The sequence below is a fragment of the Anas acuta genome, chromosome 1, assembly GCF_963932015.1.
Source record: "Anas acuta chromosome 1, bAnaAcu1.1, whole genome shotgun sequence".
Taxonomy (NCBI): domain Eukaryota; kingdom Metazoa; phylum Chordata; class Aves; order Anseriformes; family Anatidae; genus Anas; species Anas acuta.
The window spans coordinates 118,700,317-118,717,938 of record NC_088979.1 but is presented as its reverse complement, the minus strand read 5'-3'; the positions used below and the strand labels follow the sequence as shown (position 1 = coordinate 118,717,938).

The following is a 17,622-nucleotide window of genomic DNA, read 5'->3' as shown; positions in this document are numbered from 1 at the left end:
ATCTGTTTCTTGAAAAGCTCTGTCCATAACTGGACAGTTTGCTCTTGAAATTTCCCAAAACTGAGTAGAGCTGAAAGATCACTTCCCGTGTCCTCAGGGCTGCATGTCTGTTTAAAGAAAGCTCCAAATGATGATTGTTCCCTTGTTTCACCAAGATACTACAAACTTACATCAAGCTTATAATTCTCAGTAGCCCTAGATTCCTTTCTGAAAACCTGCTACCTTCTCAGTTATACCCCATCTTGTATTTACATCGTTAATTATTTCTGCCCAAGCACAGTACTTTATCCATACTCCCGTTGAATCTCATCCAGTGCCTCTAGACCATTTCTATTATTGCCAAGGTCATTTTGAATTTTATTCAGTCACTCAGTGCATTTCCAGGTTCATGTGGTCTGCAAGCTCAATAAACATGTTTTCTATTCCATCATCTAGGTTGTTAATGAGAAAGTTACATAGAACAAAACTCAGGGCAGCAACCCAGTTGTTGTAGTCTTGTATTTTGGTAATCACTGTGTGGATTCTCTTATCTAAGAAGTTTTGTATCTGTGACTATCTGTGATATCTGCATCTGACTATGCTTGCTTTGCTCCAAGCTTGCTTATAAGAATGTTATATAAAACTGCCAAAGGCTAAAATAAAGTTAAGATACGTGAATGACACTTGCTGCTTTCTACAGGGCTTCTTATCCTGTTCTGGAAGGAAATTAGGTTGTTTTGACATGATTCGTTCTTAAATCAATGTTGATTACTACTCATCTTTTTCAGTTAGGTGTTTTCATTGATTGTTCAAGATTTTTTTTTCTGGGAATTAAGCTTAAGTTGACTGGTCAATAATTCCTTTGTTCTTTCTTTTCTCTTTTTTTTTTTTTCTCACTTTTCATGGTAGGTAAGTAGGTACTATATTTATTCTTCCAAACTTTTCTTGTCTTTCACAATGTCTCCAAAACCGTTTCAGACAGCTCTTTAAGGATACTGGGATGAAATTCACCAGGCCCAAATGACTTGAAAAATACCTAACTTAGTTAAGTAGTCTAATCTGTTTGTTCTTCTGGAGTAAGAACATATCCCTCTTCATGAGTATTAAGCAAATTATCCATGTCTCTCCACTGGAAATTTTGAATGAAAGGTGACACAAAAAAAGGTGTTAAGCACTTCAGCCTACTCACATCATCTGTCAGTTGATCTTCCTCTCCATTGATTTACAGATCCACATTTTCCTTCATCTACCTAACGTACTAACTGAATGGCTTCTTGTTACTCTTGGTATCCCTCGTTAGTTTTGTGCTTTGAGCAAATGATTTTGCTCCTTCATGTTTGTACTATTTTAATAATTATCGTCTTCGTTTCTGATATCCTTCTGTTTTCTTTGGGCTTTTTTTTTTTTTTTCACCCACTTGATAGCAGTAAGGAGCTCATAATTTAATGATGATTTTATTGTAATTTCTTCGAAGAATGGTTATGTCTCTCTTTTTTTTTTTTTTTTCCTGTAGACTCTCCCAGAGACTTCACTCAACAACATCACTGTCCATGTAGCACTCTTACCCACTCCATCTGTCCATACAGGCTAGATCCCAGTCTAGAAAAAATGCCCATTTGGTCTTCTCTTTACTTTCCAAATAAAAGAAAAAAAATTCTCCCCAGTGCATTCCATGAAGTTTCTGGAAAGGTGTGATCTGCTGTTTTCTTTTCTCCAAAGAATGTGCATAATTAATCCATTTTCACCAACGTTTTCATGCAGACACTTCAGCTTATCTCACTAATTGTTTTGAAAAGTCAGACTCACCTTCCTGTTTGGTAGTTTGTGGTATTTCCCCGTCGTGGTGGAGCCTGGGTTCTTTTGCCTTTAATCACTACCTGTGGTTTTTCATGAGGTTTGACGCTCTGCACATTCTGGACCTCAGAGCGTGCTTGTGCTTTCTCAGTTTTACAAGGCAATACGCCTTTCCTTTTTTTCCTTGTAGGTATCCTCACACAGGTTATATACCCATATATGTTACAGCCATATAAGTAAGTCTGTCAGTTTTCTCTCATACTAATTAAGCCTCAATCTTGATGATGCATTAAGGTTTCTAGTTTATTTTCCTATTCACCAAACTTCTTGTTAGATGGACATAAAGATGCTTATCTAATAGATGTTTTTTTTCCAGTTTAATTCCCTCCTCCAGCAACCTCTTTTCTATCTCACTTACCTACTCTTTGCAGTTGCCATCCAAGCTACTGTAGTTAATAGCTGACAGATTTTTTTTCACCTGCCCATCTTAGTAAAAGACCTCCATTAACTTAGCAAGAAGGTGCTCTGCCATCCTTCTCCTTTTTTGTGAAGTGACCTGTCAACTTGCCCATAATAGCATTTCTCATGGTCCAGGAAGACAAATCTCTTAGAGATGCCATCAGGATCCGTGTGTGATGTAGTTATCGTTAGGATTTTGTCCTTGCCTGATCTGTGCTTCTGCTGTGAGGACTGGAAGGAACATAGATTCCTTCACCACTTTGCTTCTAGAAAATTGTAGTCACTTTTGAACCTCGTTGTCCCTAAAGCATTTTTGTAGATCCTTTGGTATTCATTATGCCCTCTCTGTTGTGTTGTGTCCTCTTCTGTTGTTACTTCTCTGAGTTGAAATGTCCAGGAGGCTATCTTGTCCTCACTTAAAAGCCACTTAATTCTATTGTAATTTGCATTTACTGACTTAAAAACTGGTTTATAGTATCAATATATTGTATTTATTTTCCTACACTTTTGGCTTCCACTTCTTTCTTTTTTTTTTTAATCTTTTTTTTTTTTTTTTTTAATTATTTCCTCCTCTTAGTTTGCAAGTTCCTTGCAGCAAGGTTTTGTTCTCTCATGTCAGCTATGTCCCAATAGACTTGCTGTTTTTCTCTCAGTTCTCCTTGTACATAATTTGCTTTTCTTGGTAGCTTTTTGGGAAGTTTTGCAGATCAGTGCCATTGCAACCATATGGTTCCCCATAATTGTGCTCTAAAATTATTTTGTCCAATTTTTGTCCCAGCTTTGTGCAAGTCTCCTCTATTGACTAACTCTGTTCATTCTCATTTGCTGTTTCAATCTGTTGTGAACCAGGTGAAGGTCAGATGGTCTTTCTTTAACCTTGGTTAGTTAGCTAATAGCAATTCCAGAGAGTTTGAACTGTACATCTTAAGGCAACAACAGATTTCCATAGTATTGAGCCAGCAACATTTGCAACGTTTGCCTGAGAGGAAATTTTCTTCACAGCAGATATTCATTAGCCCTTGACTTAGTACTTGGAAAGATGGAAGGACATCTGAACACGGATCTGCAAGTTTTTCCTTTTGTTTGTTTTCTTTTTGTTTTTAATAACAAACCATTGGAAAATTCCAGAGAAGATACTATTTAAATTATCTATACAATCTAGTTTCTTACATTAGTTCATTCAGAGACCAACATTTTAAAATGATAGTTGAGTACAGGTTTCTTAACTTCAGTCAACTTAGAGGAAAATGCAGTCAAGACAGCAATTTAGTCTCCCTCTGCTATCAGTGGAGGAGAAATACCCCTACAGAGCTATTCATCCTAAATATATTAGAGTTTTGGGGTGGGACTAATGACTCACTGGAGATGATTATGGTGGCTTCAGTGAGATACTTAACTTTTAGGAAGCTAATAGTTAGATTGTATGCATCCTAGATCAGATTTCAGATTTCATCCTAGATCTCTGGATCAGATTTCTCTGAAGAATGTTTCTTCTATTCAAGTATACAACACAGAAAGCTACCATGGTCTGTCTAGCTTGGGAGAGATTTTGTATGTTAGAATTTTCCAGAGTTTGGAAGGGTTATAGACCTTTTAAAAAGATTTACTTTTTTTTTAAAAAAAAAAAAAAAAAACAACTCAAGTTATCTTCTTCCCTTTTTGGTTGTAACCTGCTCCTTAATTTTGTTGGTGGTGAAGAAGCTGTTCAGATCGTTCATTTTGGTGTGGCTTCTTTTTAATAAGTCAACAATTTACTCTCCAGCATTACATGTAAATACTACTCCATGTTACCTTCCTCACATGTGACATGAAGATTAATGTTTGCACATAGTTCTGAGTATATCAAAGTTATCCCTGTAGGTGAATATTTTTACTTGTATTTTGGAGCATTTCATGATGTAGCCACTAAAAATAAATGATCCTGGACAACAGATTAGACATATTTGTTGTTTTTTTGGGAAGAGCTAATGTCATATTGGTGTTGCACAAGCTTTTCCTCTTCATCTCTGTACAGCCGTAAGGTGTCCATGACACTATTATTCTGGCCACTCTGTTGCCAAAAAGTTGTCAAGAAATTAGTGGAGAATTCAGAGAAGAGCAACAGAAGTTAAGAGGCTGAAGAGATTGAAATATGAGCAAAGATTACAAGAATTTATTATGTACAGTTTGGACTAAATGATGACTAAGACATATGATAACAATCCACAAGTATTTGAAGGGTGTAAAATATTAAGACAAAAAAAAAAAAAAAAGAATTATTTTAAGATGTTCAAAGGGGTAAAACTCAGCAAGGAAAAATTTCAGCGTGAACCACAAAAACTTCCTGAGGAGCTGCATGTGCTGGACTCGTGGAATGGAGTCTACAAGAAGGTGGTAAAAAGCCTACGATTTCATGCCGCCCAGGGATCATGCACACAAGCACATGGGTCTGACTGCACAGGTCATGGTTTGCCTGCATCCTACATCGTGCTTTCCTAAGGGCTCCTGAAGAGTGAGCTGCAGCACAGGGGCTTCGTGCTGGTGGCAGCAGCCTGCCTGCAGCTGCTATTTTTGCGGAGCAGCCCTTTTCCATCAGATGGCTGTACGTGTACCCATCCGTCTGATAAGCGTAGGCAGAATCAAGCTATCACCAATGGAATAATTAATCTCATTTTCAGCTCGCTCCCTGCTGAGGTGTGAGAAGTGCCCAGGGAAGAGGGTGGCTGAGATGACACCGCAGGAACTGGTCTGTTGGTGATGGTTTGCCCTCGGCAGCTGTCTTCCCACACGCTCTCCTGACCTGGAAGCAGAGGGGTTTCACAGGTAACACAAGTGTGTGCCTGTAGGAAATCTGGACATGTAGTTGTCAGAAGGACTTGCAGCCCTCTAATACTGGAAGAAAACAAATGGCCCATCCAGGAAGGAAACTGAATACCACTGAACAGAGCAGTTCTTAAGAAACAAGACTCAAATAGGCAGAAGACTCGAGGAAATGTAATGAAGAAAGCATTTATAGTGTCCTGGCAGAGGACTGAAATGACGTCTTAAGCATTTTCCTTGTCCTTTTACCCTCTTCTTTCATTTCTGTTATTTGGTGCAATCATATTAAAAACTGTTTTCACTTAGATTTTTTTCCCCACAATTTAAGAACCCTCAGCACCTATTTATTCAGTCTGATAAAGGCTGCAGGTTTACACTGTAGGCTTATTTTAATTAGGAGGTCTTTTATTGTCCTAGTGAATTGTAGTGAACTATTTTAAGCCTAAATATATTTAACCATCCTGAGCACTGATTAATTTGGACGGTATTTTTGTTTAATAGGGGCGTCTTTACTGTTTATAGCTTGTTTTGCACTCTTAATAGATATGGGCAGGAGGAGTGAGGACTACAGCTCTTGTTCCCCACTCTGCCCTCTGTTCCTCATTTTTATTTTTGTGTGTGCAAAACCATCATGCATGCCAGCTTGGGAAGCTGGCATCCCTCCTGTTAAGACCAAACTTGCTCTCTGTTGCAGTATAAATAGTGCTTGCTTCCAACTTCAGAGCAGTACCCATGTTGCATGCGTTCTGTAGCTGACTGTATTAAAGGGTTTTCCGTGTAATATAAGGCTTTTATATTTGTGGCTTTAGATTTGCTGGACAACTCTGATCACGCATCTGGGGATAGGCCCTTAAGCTTGTGTGATATTAGGGGGCTGGAATATTTCAATTCTGGCATGGCTCGGTTTAAGAAGGTCCTACTTTACTGGCATGTACAGAAGAAAACCAAATGCCATTCTTTAAAATACTCCAGATATAAACCTGGGAGCACTCCCAACTTTGGTAATCCTACATTGTCTGTAAATCACTGGAAGCAGAGGGGGAAATTGCACCAGGTGAACCAGATGTATTTGGAAATGTCATTTAGCTTGCTACTCTGGGTTTTTTGATTTGATAAAAGCACTTTGTTCTGCTTTGTATAAAAGCACCTGACCAGGCAAACTGAGACCAGTTGGTCAGACAGAGGCCACAGAGGAAGACAGTCAGGGCAGGCTTAGGAGGGGGGCTGATTTTTGATTATAGAAGTAAAGAACCATTACAGACTTTGTGGGCAGCATGTGAAGTTTTGCCATGACCTATTACTCCTTGGGCTTTTGAAAACGGTTCTCTTAAAGTTGTACGATAGAAAGCAATAGCTGTTTTCTTTAGACTTGCTAGAACTGTTCTCTTTCTGATTGAAAATGCTGGGCTGTCTGCCCCAGTCATCCCCTTGGGAAGTGCCCTTCCCATCCTTGCCTCTCTGGCACACGTGGCCAGCTGGAGGCTAAGCCCTGAAGAATAAGAATTATTTTATCCTTTTATCTGTTGCATTTCATTTTCGGAGTTTGGATGGTCTGCTTCTGCCACCGTTAGCTTCAGTAGGCAGGCTGGACGCACTCGAGCAAGTGTTGCAGAGAGGGATGCTGGGTTTTAGGGTTGTGCTGTGTTGCTACAGATCATGTCACCTCAGTGTGTAAACAGTCCAAAAATAAAAACAGCAAATGATACAAAAAGGAATCCAGTTATATTTTTATATCTCATTAAGTTTCGCTCCTCCTTGCGGTTTTATTGGCAGAGCTATCAGGGGAGTGTATATCTCCATCTGAGAAGAGGCGAAAAGATTTGCATTGGTTGTGTGGGTGGACGCTTTTTTTTGCCTTTTTTAACTTTTATTTTCTTTGGGGGTTAAGTGGGAAGGGGTCTAGGCTCTCCCACACCTGTCTCATTTGTGGATACCCTTATTTTATCACATATAGAAAACATCTGTTGATTTAAGACTAGTCACTAGTATCTTGCCCAGGGGTTCTTTATTTAGGTACTCAGCTACAAGAGCTGCTGTCCCAAGCTGTCATACACAGAGCAGATTGCTTACTATTGCTGTGAGCCAAAGGTATAGGGTATAGGTGGGTGGACTTGTTTTTGAACCCTGAACTTTTCCTGTGCGGTAGTGACAGACGAGCGGGTTGGAAAAAAGACAAGGGTCCACAACGAGCAGCTTTGGGTCAAGGCACGTCCGTCCCAGAGCTGTGCTTGATCTTGGGCTATGCTTGCACGATACTGTCTATGAGCGTCGACCTTTTTAGTCCTTGCTATTTAATGTGAGCCTAATAACTAATTTACACTGTTCTCTTTCGGTATTTCGGAGGTTCCTTGACTGCCTACCCCTAGTCTGCAGGGAATGGCCAGGACGTGGCTGGATGATTGTGTTGGAACTTGACCTGCAGTTTCCATCCAGACACCCAGCGCAGCCCAGGTCAGGGGAGGTAGTGGGAAAGATTATTGCAGGCCTTTGGTTTTAGTACACATAGATCCACTGAGGAATTCCTTACCACATATTGTTGTTGTTGTTTTCTCTCCTAGTTTTGTGCTGGGATACTCCAGCATGCTGAGCATCCACGTGATTAATGGCTCTTCTGGAAATGAATTATGGCCGTCAGAAATGCTAAAGCCCTATCCCAGATATGTTCCCACATCACGTTTAAGTTTATGCTCGTGTTATGGTACAGTCAACATTTTTGGCTTTAAGTTGGAATGGCAAACCTTTTTCTTAGGTTCATCAGTACAGAGTGTTTTATTTCTGTCAGATTTTGATCCTGAAAGCAGTGTTTTTTCAGACAAAAGCTATGGGTTTGGGTTTGATAGAACTGGAGTTATTATGACTTTTTATAGCCATAATCCTGGGCTGTAAGAATTCTGTTTGTCTCATGTCCCCTACGTAGGATTTCTGTGTAGTTATTTATACCATACTGGATCTGGGATGCATTCAGTAAGGGGCATGACTCCCCAGTGTGGATCTGCAAACATGACGATGCATGGAAAACTTCAGTTAGCATTTAATGAACTTCTTCATGTATTCAGTGTGAGGACATTGCTTAGAATACAAGCCTTGGCAAGGAGAAGTATCAACTGTTGTTGTTGTTGTTTTTTAACTACTTAAAGCACTGAACGTAAGCACACTTGAACTAGTAGCTAGAGAAAAGCATGTGACTTCGTTAAAGTCGTTTATCTAAGCTAGGATATTGTAGGATGGCCTTGCAAAAGCCAAAGAATGAGCTATTCCCAGTGAAAGAGTTTAAAAAAAAAAAAAGTCTTAATTAAAGAAATCCTTTAGTATGTACGAGTTGTGTTTATTCTTTCTCTGAAAACATCAGTGTTTCTATCCCTTCGCTAAAGGTCTCTTTATACAGCAGACAAAGATCCATAAGGAAAACAAAAGACATTGCATCTGGGAATTAAAAAAGGAGTTTTTCCTTTGTTCCACGTAACCCATACTGTTAATTCTAAAAATGAAATTGAATATTTTTCTAAAAACTTAGTATGCAGCTCACGCATTTCCATGGAATGTCCTTAACTATTCACTGACTCACTCCCTATTCATTTATAACTAATATATGGCACTTTTATTGTGGTTTCTAAAGTATGGAGGTTATATGAGTCAGATGCAATTTAGAATAGAGATTATCTTTAAATAATCAAAAACATACTTTGCCAAAAATACTTTTTTTAAAAAAGGAGGGGGGAATAAAAAAAGGAAAGAAAGCATTCTGTGTTCTCAAAATGTGGAGAGCTTTTAAAAAAGATTTGTTTTCAATAAATAAGGGGGAAGAAATGTTATGTAAACCTAAGTGCTTAGCAGACATCCGTTTACTTCCTTCAAGGAGACAAGGGGTTTTAAGATTTTCAGAGCTCATGAGAAAGGCACATCCTTGAGTACTAGCACCAAGGACGTGATGGAAGCATTTTTCCTTGAAAATTTGCAGCATGAACACATAAGGTTAGAGGTGGCATGAATGATAACTTTCTTGAAGATTTTAATCAAGGACATTTTGGAGAATGTGGGCGTTTGGATCTATCCTTAAAAATAGGAAAACAAAGTAACGAAAAACAAATGAAAACATACAAAGAAAAAGAAATAACTCCCTGACTACCCTTTCTTCTTTTTTTTTTTTTTTTTTCACTTCTTCCTTCTCCTTCTTAAGTTGGTTTTGCTTCTCATAAAGTTTTTCATTAATGATACAGTGTTAGAAAGGACAATTGTTAATTTTTTTTGCTGTGACTTTGAAGTCTGCTTGTTGTGACAGCTGTTAGGCTGGCATTTCCTGGACATCAGTGGTATTTTATGATGGCTTGCCTGCTTCCCTTCCTTCTTAGGGCTTTTCTCAGAAAGGAATAGCAAGCTGGCAGACTTAGATTCCTGTATGAAAAAAGCAGAAGATGGATCATATTGGGCTATAGTTGAGAGAATTGTGGGGATCCAAAGAATCATCAGCTTTTTTGTAAGGAAGTTGGCAATGTGATCTACAGACAGAATCAAAAAGATCTGAACGCTAGAAACTTGCACTCATCCTTCTGCTGATTTTTTTAAAGAGTTTGGTGCAGCAAAAGATCTTACTGGCCTAATAAGTTGATACCAACACAAGTAGAGGCCACTTTATAATAAATGCATATTTTTGCTTTCATAAAAACCGTACCATTGACTTAAAAAAATCCAAGAGTCTTGCACAACAGTATTTTCAACAATATATCGAGCCTCATATTTTTCAATTACAACAGAGCTTTTTTCCTCTGATGATCTTTTTTTTTAATAACCAAAGGAACAAATATGTCTTGGTTTTGAGCTTTAATCTGGTGCTTTGTGTACTCTGATGACCTCCTAATCACACTCTCTGTGACATGTCAATCTACTGCTATGGAAAGTGGGTGATTTGGGCTGTCATGAAAGTGATGATATGCTCATATATCCTGTGCACTTAGGACAGAAAAGTTCAAAGAAATGCATTAACCAAACGAATGAAATGTTATGGGAACCCATAATTCAGCTACCAAGTGTCTCTCTCCCAGTTCATGAGTGGTTCTTTGTCTGTGTTGTGACTTTAAATGTGAGCACCAGGTGTGAAGATTTCTGTTTATCTTTATTTAAGCAAAAACAAACACAAAAAAATTCAGAGCTGATGCAGATGATGAAATGTAAAGATGTGCGATGGGTTTAGTAAATAGTCATGGTGCATATGTCTAAACAAGGAAGGAGATTGTAGAATGTGGTATTAGTTTATATTGCTCTCCTTTCATTACTGTATAACCATCTGCCTCTCTGGCATGTTCCTTAAAATCTTACACTTCAGTTTGTAACCTTCAACACTGCAGTGGAGTTTCCTCTGCTGAGTTAGTGGAATCATCTAGATCTCAAGGTAAATGCCGTCAACATCCACAGCAAATTATTATTCATCACAACTGAAAGATAGGATTGACCTTTTTTATCAGATGAAGAGACCTGTCTAGTATGTAATTGGAGAGGTGTGATGTGAACGGGAGTCTGGGGGCAAGGATATACTCCTCTTGGCACCAATAGGACTTCCTCTGTGGTCTTAGATGCATTACCCAACTGTTCTGCATGGCATCTCCCATCTGTAATGTGTAGATAATGCCACTTGCCTCCCCGGTGAGGATTTTGATCGTTAGTTAGTGTTTGTAAGGGTCTGTGAAAATGCAAAGGGTTGTATAAAAATATATATAAAAGAATAAAAAATGTGTCGCCATTTGATGTCCTCAGTAAATTGAAGACTGTGTAAATGAGTGCTTCCACCTTCATAATGCAGCACCTTTTATGTTATAGTTCAATGAGTTGAACAGGGAAACATGACGTTGTGGAACTGTGCTTGTTTGAGGAAATCATGGTCCAATACCTTCAGTACACCGTCCTGGTTTTCCCCAAGGAACATTGTTATCATTTAACACATTACTGAACCTTTCTTCTGAACGTTTTTTTCTGAGGTTTTCCATCAGTTCAACTTGAGCAAATGGCTAGGAGATTTAGACTTATAAGGTCACATCTCAATCCACCTAAACTTGCTAGAAATCCCGAAGCAAGTCAGTTTGGTTCCTATAGACTGACTCTTGACAAATCCCTTTGGATGTGCCCAATGCTCTACTGAACATCGTGGTGAAGAATACAGAAACTTGTCCATGGGTATGGACTTGAGGCTTTAGAATCTCTGTTCAGCATTTGTCATCCATAAATTGGTACAAGGATCAGAACAGATTCATGATCTGATATGTACTTGTACAACATGAAATCATAAAGTGTATTAATCATTGTCATGCCTCAGTGAGTATGTGATGGTGGTTTTAAAAGTGGTGAATATTTCTTTTGAAGCATGGTCTTGGACGAAGGGATAAAAGATCAGGAGGGCCAAACCCATCTTAGTGGGTCTCTCTCTCTCTCTCCCTCTCTCTCTCTCTCTCTTTTTAATTATTATATATGGTTTTTGAAGAAAAGGAACTTGCAGCTCCTTGCTCAGGCGGTTCTTGAGTTGTGGTGTGGATGCTTTGAGGGTATAAACCACAGAGGAAGTCTGGATAAAATAGCTACTTAAAAAGAGATTAAGGGATTTACTTCAGTGCCTCTACGGGCTGTGATTTAAAGGGAGAAGAGCCCACTTTTTCATATTGCAGCTACTTTTATTAGCTACAGGTTTTAACCTCCTGGAAGGATTCTTATGTCTTTCTATCAGCCACTTTGGGGAGTTAATCCAGACCAGTCAACAGAACTGTACATTGCACTTGATTTCTTGGTAATTTTAAAAGCTTTTTTGTCTTCTCTGGCCATTGTAACTCCATAGTCTTTTGGCATAGATGGTATTGATGAGCAAGAATAACAGATAACTATACCTTAACTCCATTTTCCAGAGATAAAAAAAGGAGGGAAGAAGGCATTACATAAACTGGAATTGCATACAGAATGATGACTCCGGTTCAAAATGCTCTTTAAACTTCTCTTTGTATTTAGTTATTTTTTTCCCCTATAGAGGTTTATTTGGGACAGAAACTGAACTTTGTCTTACAACTTGCTTTGCCAGAAATGATCAGTGGGGACACAGCATGGTCAGCCTGTTTGGGTTTGCAGACTCCCTCAGAAATATACAATCAAAAACTTCTAAAAAATACACTACTGAATACTCGGTGAGTATGTGATCATGTGATATGTGTGTATCCGAATACTCAGTAGTGTATTTTTTAGAAGTTTCTGATGCTCTTTACCGGTAACAGAATTCTGTGTGGCAGGTAGATTGAGGATGGCATGATATTGGGCAGTTGAGATGGAAAGCGCGGTAGCGTTACCACTTTCAATAAGTGAAGGTTTTGCAGTAGTCCCAGAAGAACAATATTATCTGTCAGGTAGCAGATAAAGTTTGTGCTTGAAAGGGTTTTCTCAGTTGGCTCTTATTTACCTGTATCAGCCTACCCTGCATTAGAAACCTCCTTACATTTTCTCTCCCAGAAGCTTAACTCTGTAATTGTTTCCTATTTGTACACATTTATTTTATCTTTTTCAAATGTCAGCTCAGTATTTCAATTAAAGATTCAATCATGCCTGAAGTTCTTACAATCCAGTTTCAGGAGTGGATCATCCAATTAGGAGATAATGTCCTCTGCATTTCTGTGCTGCTTGGTTTACCTTAGGATCGGAACTACCCAAAGTCGCTTTTGAAAAGGAGTTGTTGATGCCTAAGTAACACTTTTTAAGTCAAATTTTGGAAATTGTATATTGCAGATGATTTGTTCTCCTAAATGAGAGAGGGCAAGGAGGTGCATTTAAACACCTGATTCATGGTCATCCATGCATCCATGCATCCATGCATCCATGAACTGCAGTTCACCTGCTAGCTCTTCACGTGTCTCTGCTTTGTATTTTCTTAACTAATTCTGTCCAAGACTAGACTGCTGGAGAGCAAGAGGTTAGCTCTGCACTGGGCAGATTTGAGCTAGTCTGTGTTGTGTAAGCTTAGGAACCAGGATTGGTCTGGGGTTCTTTTGTTTTTAAACTGTTTTGTGTCATTGTGTAGACATTGTCACTGTGACCCAAAACTAATTGCCTGATGAAGGGGAGTGGGATATTCCCCTTGTCTTCAAGTAGTTTTAGCTAAGAATGGGATAGACTGGGTTGATGACACTAAAGATCCTGTTGAAGTGAAAATAGTAATTAGTTCTCTTCTGTGCCAAATGTGAATTTGGAATTGGCATTCTTGTGCACTGTTCTTTGTTGTGTGCCTTCATCAAGAGGGCATAACAGCAGCAGATCTCATCAACTTTAAAAATGCCTGTGAGCACATTCACTTTGACGTTACTGAGGCACTGTGCCACCATTTTGGTTTCACCACTGAAGTTAAATGAAGACTTGAAGGCTTCTCAGCTCGCTGTAAAAAGTATACTGCACTAGTGAGTTTGTGAGCAAATGGAAGCTCTGCTTTCCTCTGTGCAGTCTCTGATTGCAGCATCGTGCAGGACAAAATAGATGGCCAAATAATCAGATGCTTGCTGTCAGCCTGCTCCCATTGTCTGTGATGATTTATGCTTGCTGAGAAACTGCCTGGTAGGGCTGAATCAAAATGTGAGGTTTCTGTGCTGGCCCATGCACATCACTTTTGTTTATGGTCTTGGTCTTGCCTGTGAAAGGGCAAAGAGAATTTGATTGATGCTATGATCATAGTTGCTTTTTTACTTGCCATCCTTCTGTTTCTTAGACTAGGTTGAGTGTTCATTAATGGGTTCCTTTGGAAGGCATAATGCTCTCTTTCTTTGGAAATATTTAATAAATGCAAGTAAAAATTCAGCACAATCCAACCCCTAGTGGTTTCTATCATGTAACTTCTTCTAATATCTTAAATTTCATTGTAGTTGCTTTTAACCAAAACCAGCCAGTTTTAAGTCACATTAAGCCCACATTAAGGTCTAACTTTGTATTTTTGGTCTAAAGTTTGGAAATAGAAGTGTCCGATACTCAGAGAAATATATATATATATATTTTTTTTTTTTTTTTTTCTGTGTAAATCAAACCCAACTTGATGGATTAGGTGGGTTTGGTTTTAGTTATTATGTGTGGGATAGTAGTGGTGCTGGAAGGAAAACGGGTGAAAAGGACAAAAGCTGTGGATTCAGGCTGGCAGACTATATTCCAGAGACCTTAAAGTACTCTTTGAAACTTTTGGAAGGTTTAGGTCTGAAGATTAGGGCTCAAAAATGCAAATAAAAAAATAAATGTAGAAATACTTCAGTCTAAATCTTTTCAATCTGGTTTTCTCCATGCTGCTTTCCAGCATCCTGTGTTTTCTCTTTGCATTCCATTCCCTGAAAGCCTTTTCTACTTTAAGAAACTGTTGAAATGCTTATTTTATGATCAGCACAGTATTTAAAGTTCTCCAACTTTGGAGGCAATGAAACCAGTGTTATGCCCTTCATTTCTAGCCCTACAGTACCCTAAAACACTGAGAGAGGTAAAGATGAGAAAAATATCGATGCACGTATCCTGTTGCTTTTGTTCAGTACAGCATAAACATCATCCAAAACTACTCTATTTTTTAACATGAAAAGCATTTCAAAATACTCATCAGGTCTGACAGATTGTATGAAGATTCAATCCCTGCATAATTTAAAGCATCAGATGTATCTTCCCCCATCCCCTCACCCCAAATTACCTGAAAATGGGTTTTGTAATGAGGGTAACTTTAAACAGAAGGCTGCTGGATACTGCCATAAATTTAATTCCATATAATTAAAAACAAAAAATCAAAACCAACCAACCAAAAACAAAGCAAAAAACAACCAACCAACCAACCAAAACAGAATAAAACAAAACCCACCACCTTATCTTTTAAACTAAAACTATGTTTTTAAAATGCAAATAAACCAGCTGTGTCAGAATAATCCAAGTAGAGATAAATAAACCAGCTGAGCTAGAACTCTTAGCCTCATATTTAGTATCAGAACTTTAACTTAGATGTGGAACTGGAGCATGGTAAGATTGCCACTTGCTAAACGTAACAGCATATGTGCAGGGTCTACGGATGAACCCAATTCTCCACAGCCTATGGCTGGTGCCCTAGAGCATCGATCATTCTCTTCTTATGACAAACTATTATTGTATACTGCATTTGCTAAGCTATTGTGGAGAGATCTATCACAGCCAGTTTGAAAATTTTTTATACTCTTCTCTCTCAGTGAAAAAAATAAAATCTTAAGTCTTGTTTGTAGTGAAGTGAGGTTTCTATGTTTATACGTTAAAGCACCACATGTTTGTCTAGTGGAACCTGAGAAGAATTCTCATCTCGACAAAGATTTGAACTTCACTGGTCTGTTTTGTACTTGAAAAGAGGCCTTTCCAATCAAAGGCCTTCCTGAGTACAAATGCCATGAACTTGGTGTAAAAGGGAAAAGGTCCAGACTAGGAATGGTCATTTCCCTTCAAGGTGACATCTGGAGGGCAGTGGGATATGGTCGGGCACTATTGTTGGAATCATCTTTTGGCTGTGAAAGAAGAGGGGAAACAGGAAATTGAAACTCGTCTTCTCATCTTTTCTGAAACAAAAATACTGAAAATAGTAAGAAATCTCCAGTACGTGCAAAAGTCAGGGCAGGATGCAGGTTACTGGAGGCCCCATAATTCCTCCAAGGTGTGAGGCAAAATGGGAATGTAAAGTTTAATGTCTTGATTTTCTCCACCTTCCCTCTGCACCCTCAGGCTTTAATTTTCAAGAAACCAAAAAAGAATTGAGATTTCAATCCTGTTATATGAAGCCTGAATCAGAGGACTTGATCTCTGCTTTGCTCCACTGAATCCCTCTGAAGTGAACGCACGTGGGAGAAATTGGATCTGGTGGAAATCCACCTCTAAAGCCCTGGTGTTGTTCCAACTTTTGCTGCAGAAGCGAGAACTTCTGAATTACCCTTAATAACATCAGGCCCAATATAAATGTGCAATATTTCAGAGGTGCCTAAAGGTTAGGCACCTCTTAGGTTTCTGCTTAAATCTCCATGTATTTACATTGAGGCCAGCTGGGGGGCTCCTACACTGTTTGGAGATCCACTTGGACCTCTCTCTTCCATTTAGAGCTTTCCTATTAAAAAAAAAATAATAAACATCATCATACTTCACTTGAAATTTATTCACTTCTCCGGTGAAACACAGTAGACAGCAAAAGGACTTGCAAACAAGTGTGTGCAAATACATCAGCAAAAGTGATATTTAATCATCGTATGCCGTAATGTTGATACTAGCAGAGATTACATTTGGTTTTAGAGTTTTTGAGGGGTTTTACCAAATTTTATTAACAATTTCCTGGGTTTTATAGCATTGATCAAAAAACTGCCTGTCCAAAGTAATGGAAACTCTGAGAATACTTTCAGAATGGTCAGCTGCCTGAGATCAAGTCCCTTTGCCCCAGACAGAGAACAACCATGTTGAAGTCTTTTATTTGACTAAGGTCTTGTCTCTGAGCCTCACGTGTCTTTTTTATCTTTCTTAGTTTTTCATGAAGGACTCAGGAGATTGATGTTCTATTGTGATACAGAATGGGAAAAAATGAAACTGTAAGGTTTCATGGAAAAGGGGGGAAATCAGATCCATTCTAGAAGATGCTGAAGCATCCAAATTGTAGAGCATGCAGCGTTCTGTGAACCATGCTCTGACCCATATTTAACATACAGGAGTTGGAGCTGGGAATGCTTGTTTGGTGCTAGTGCTGTAGCAGGCAAATTTGGGGATACTGGGCCAGTCCCAAACGCAGTGCTGTGCCACACCTGCTTCATATTCAGCCAAGCCAGAGGATTAGTTTGTGAAGTCTGTAGTGCACTTTCACCTCTTCTCCACCATTCAGAAGTAATACTGTTACCTTGCTCCCTTCTCTGTCCCTCCTACCAGTAGAAACGATAAAAAATACTTAGCACACAGAAAGAAAAACAGTAACTAGTTTTAGAGCATGCAGTGTTGATTGGCACTGTATGCATGTCTGTATATATTACAGTATTGAAGTTAGTGATGAGATATTTACACACTTTTGAATAGATCAGATTCTTACTCCATTTTCTTTTCCCAGTGTCCATTTCATAATGACTACAAGCAAAGGCACAATTGTGCTTCTTCAGTGATATTTATTTGATCCTAGTTAAGTAGGATTTTAAGAATTTTCCCTGAAACCACTGTCTGCACCAAAAGAACACGGACTTGGAAAGAGGAATTAAATAATGCAAAAATATCCCTTGATCTCACCAAAGTAGAAGGTAACCCAACTAGACATTGTTTGCTGCTCTTTTGCTTTGTTAAAGTGTGTTTATACTCTATTCAAAAGTACAATTAAGAGGTTATTAGAATTGCACTGAGAAGAATTCAGAATTATGGGACTGGAGAAGTCAAGAACATTTTGTTTTCAAGGGGAGAGTGGCAGTTTAAATTCATTACTTTTCTTTCTTACTATTGTTAGCTGTATGTAGTGCTTTCATAGCTGAATGCTGAAGAAAAAAATCTGTATATTGTATGTGTGATGGGCCTTTGGTTGAGGCACTTTGTCTCTCTGGTATATGTATTTCACATTGTATGTTGATGTCTCACACAGCTATAGAA

The 17,622-nt window shown here is 38.6% G+C and overlaps 1 protein-coding gene across 31 annotated transcripts in view; it reads left to right on the top strand.

Annotated features, from left to right (window-relative positions):
• The window catches only part of ZBTB20 (zinc finger and BTB domain containing 20), a 526,186-nt gene that overhangs the window by 67,154 nt on the left and 441,410 nt on the right, over positions 1-17,622 (top strand). Inside the window, exon 2 of one of the 31 annotated variants that reach the window (XM_068697224.1) lies at positions 4,890-5,034. The exons of the other annotated variants lie outside the window; for them this stretch is intronic. The gene's annotated coding sequence lies outside the window, so the exon portion shown is untranslated. The remainder of the gene's footprint in view (positions 1-4,889; positions 5,035-17,622) is intronic. 31 annotated transcript variants of the gene reach the window in all.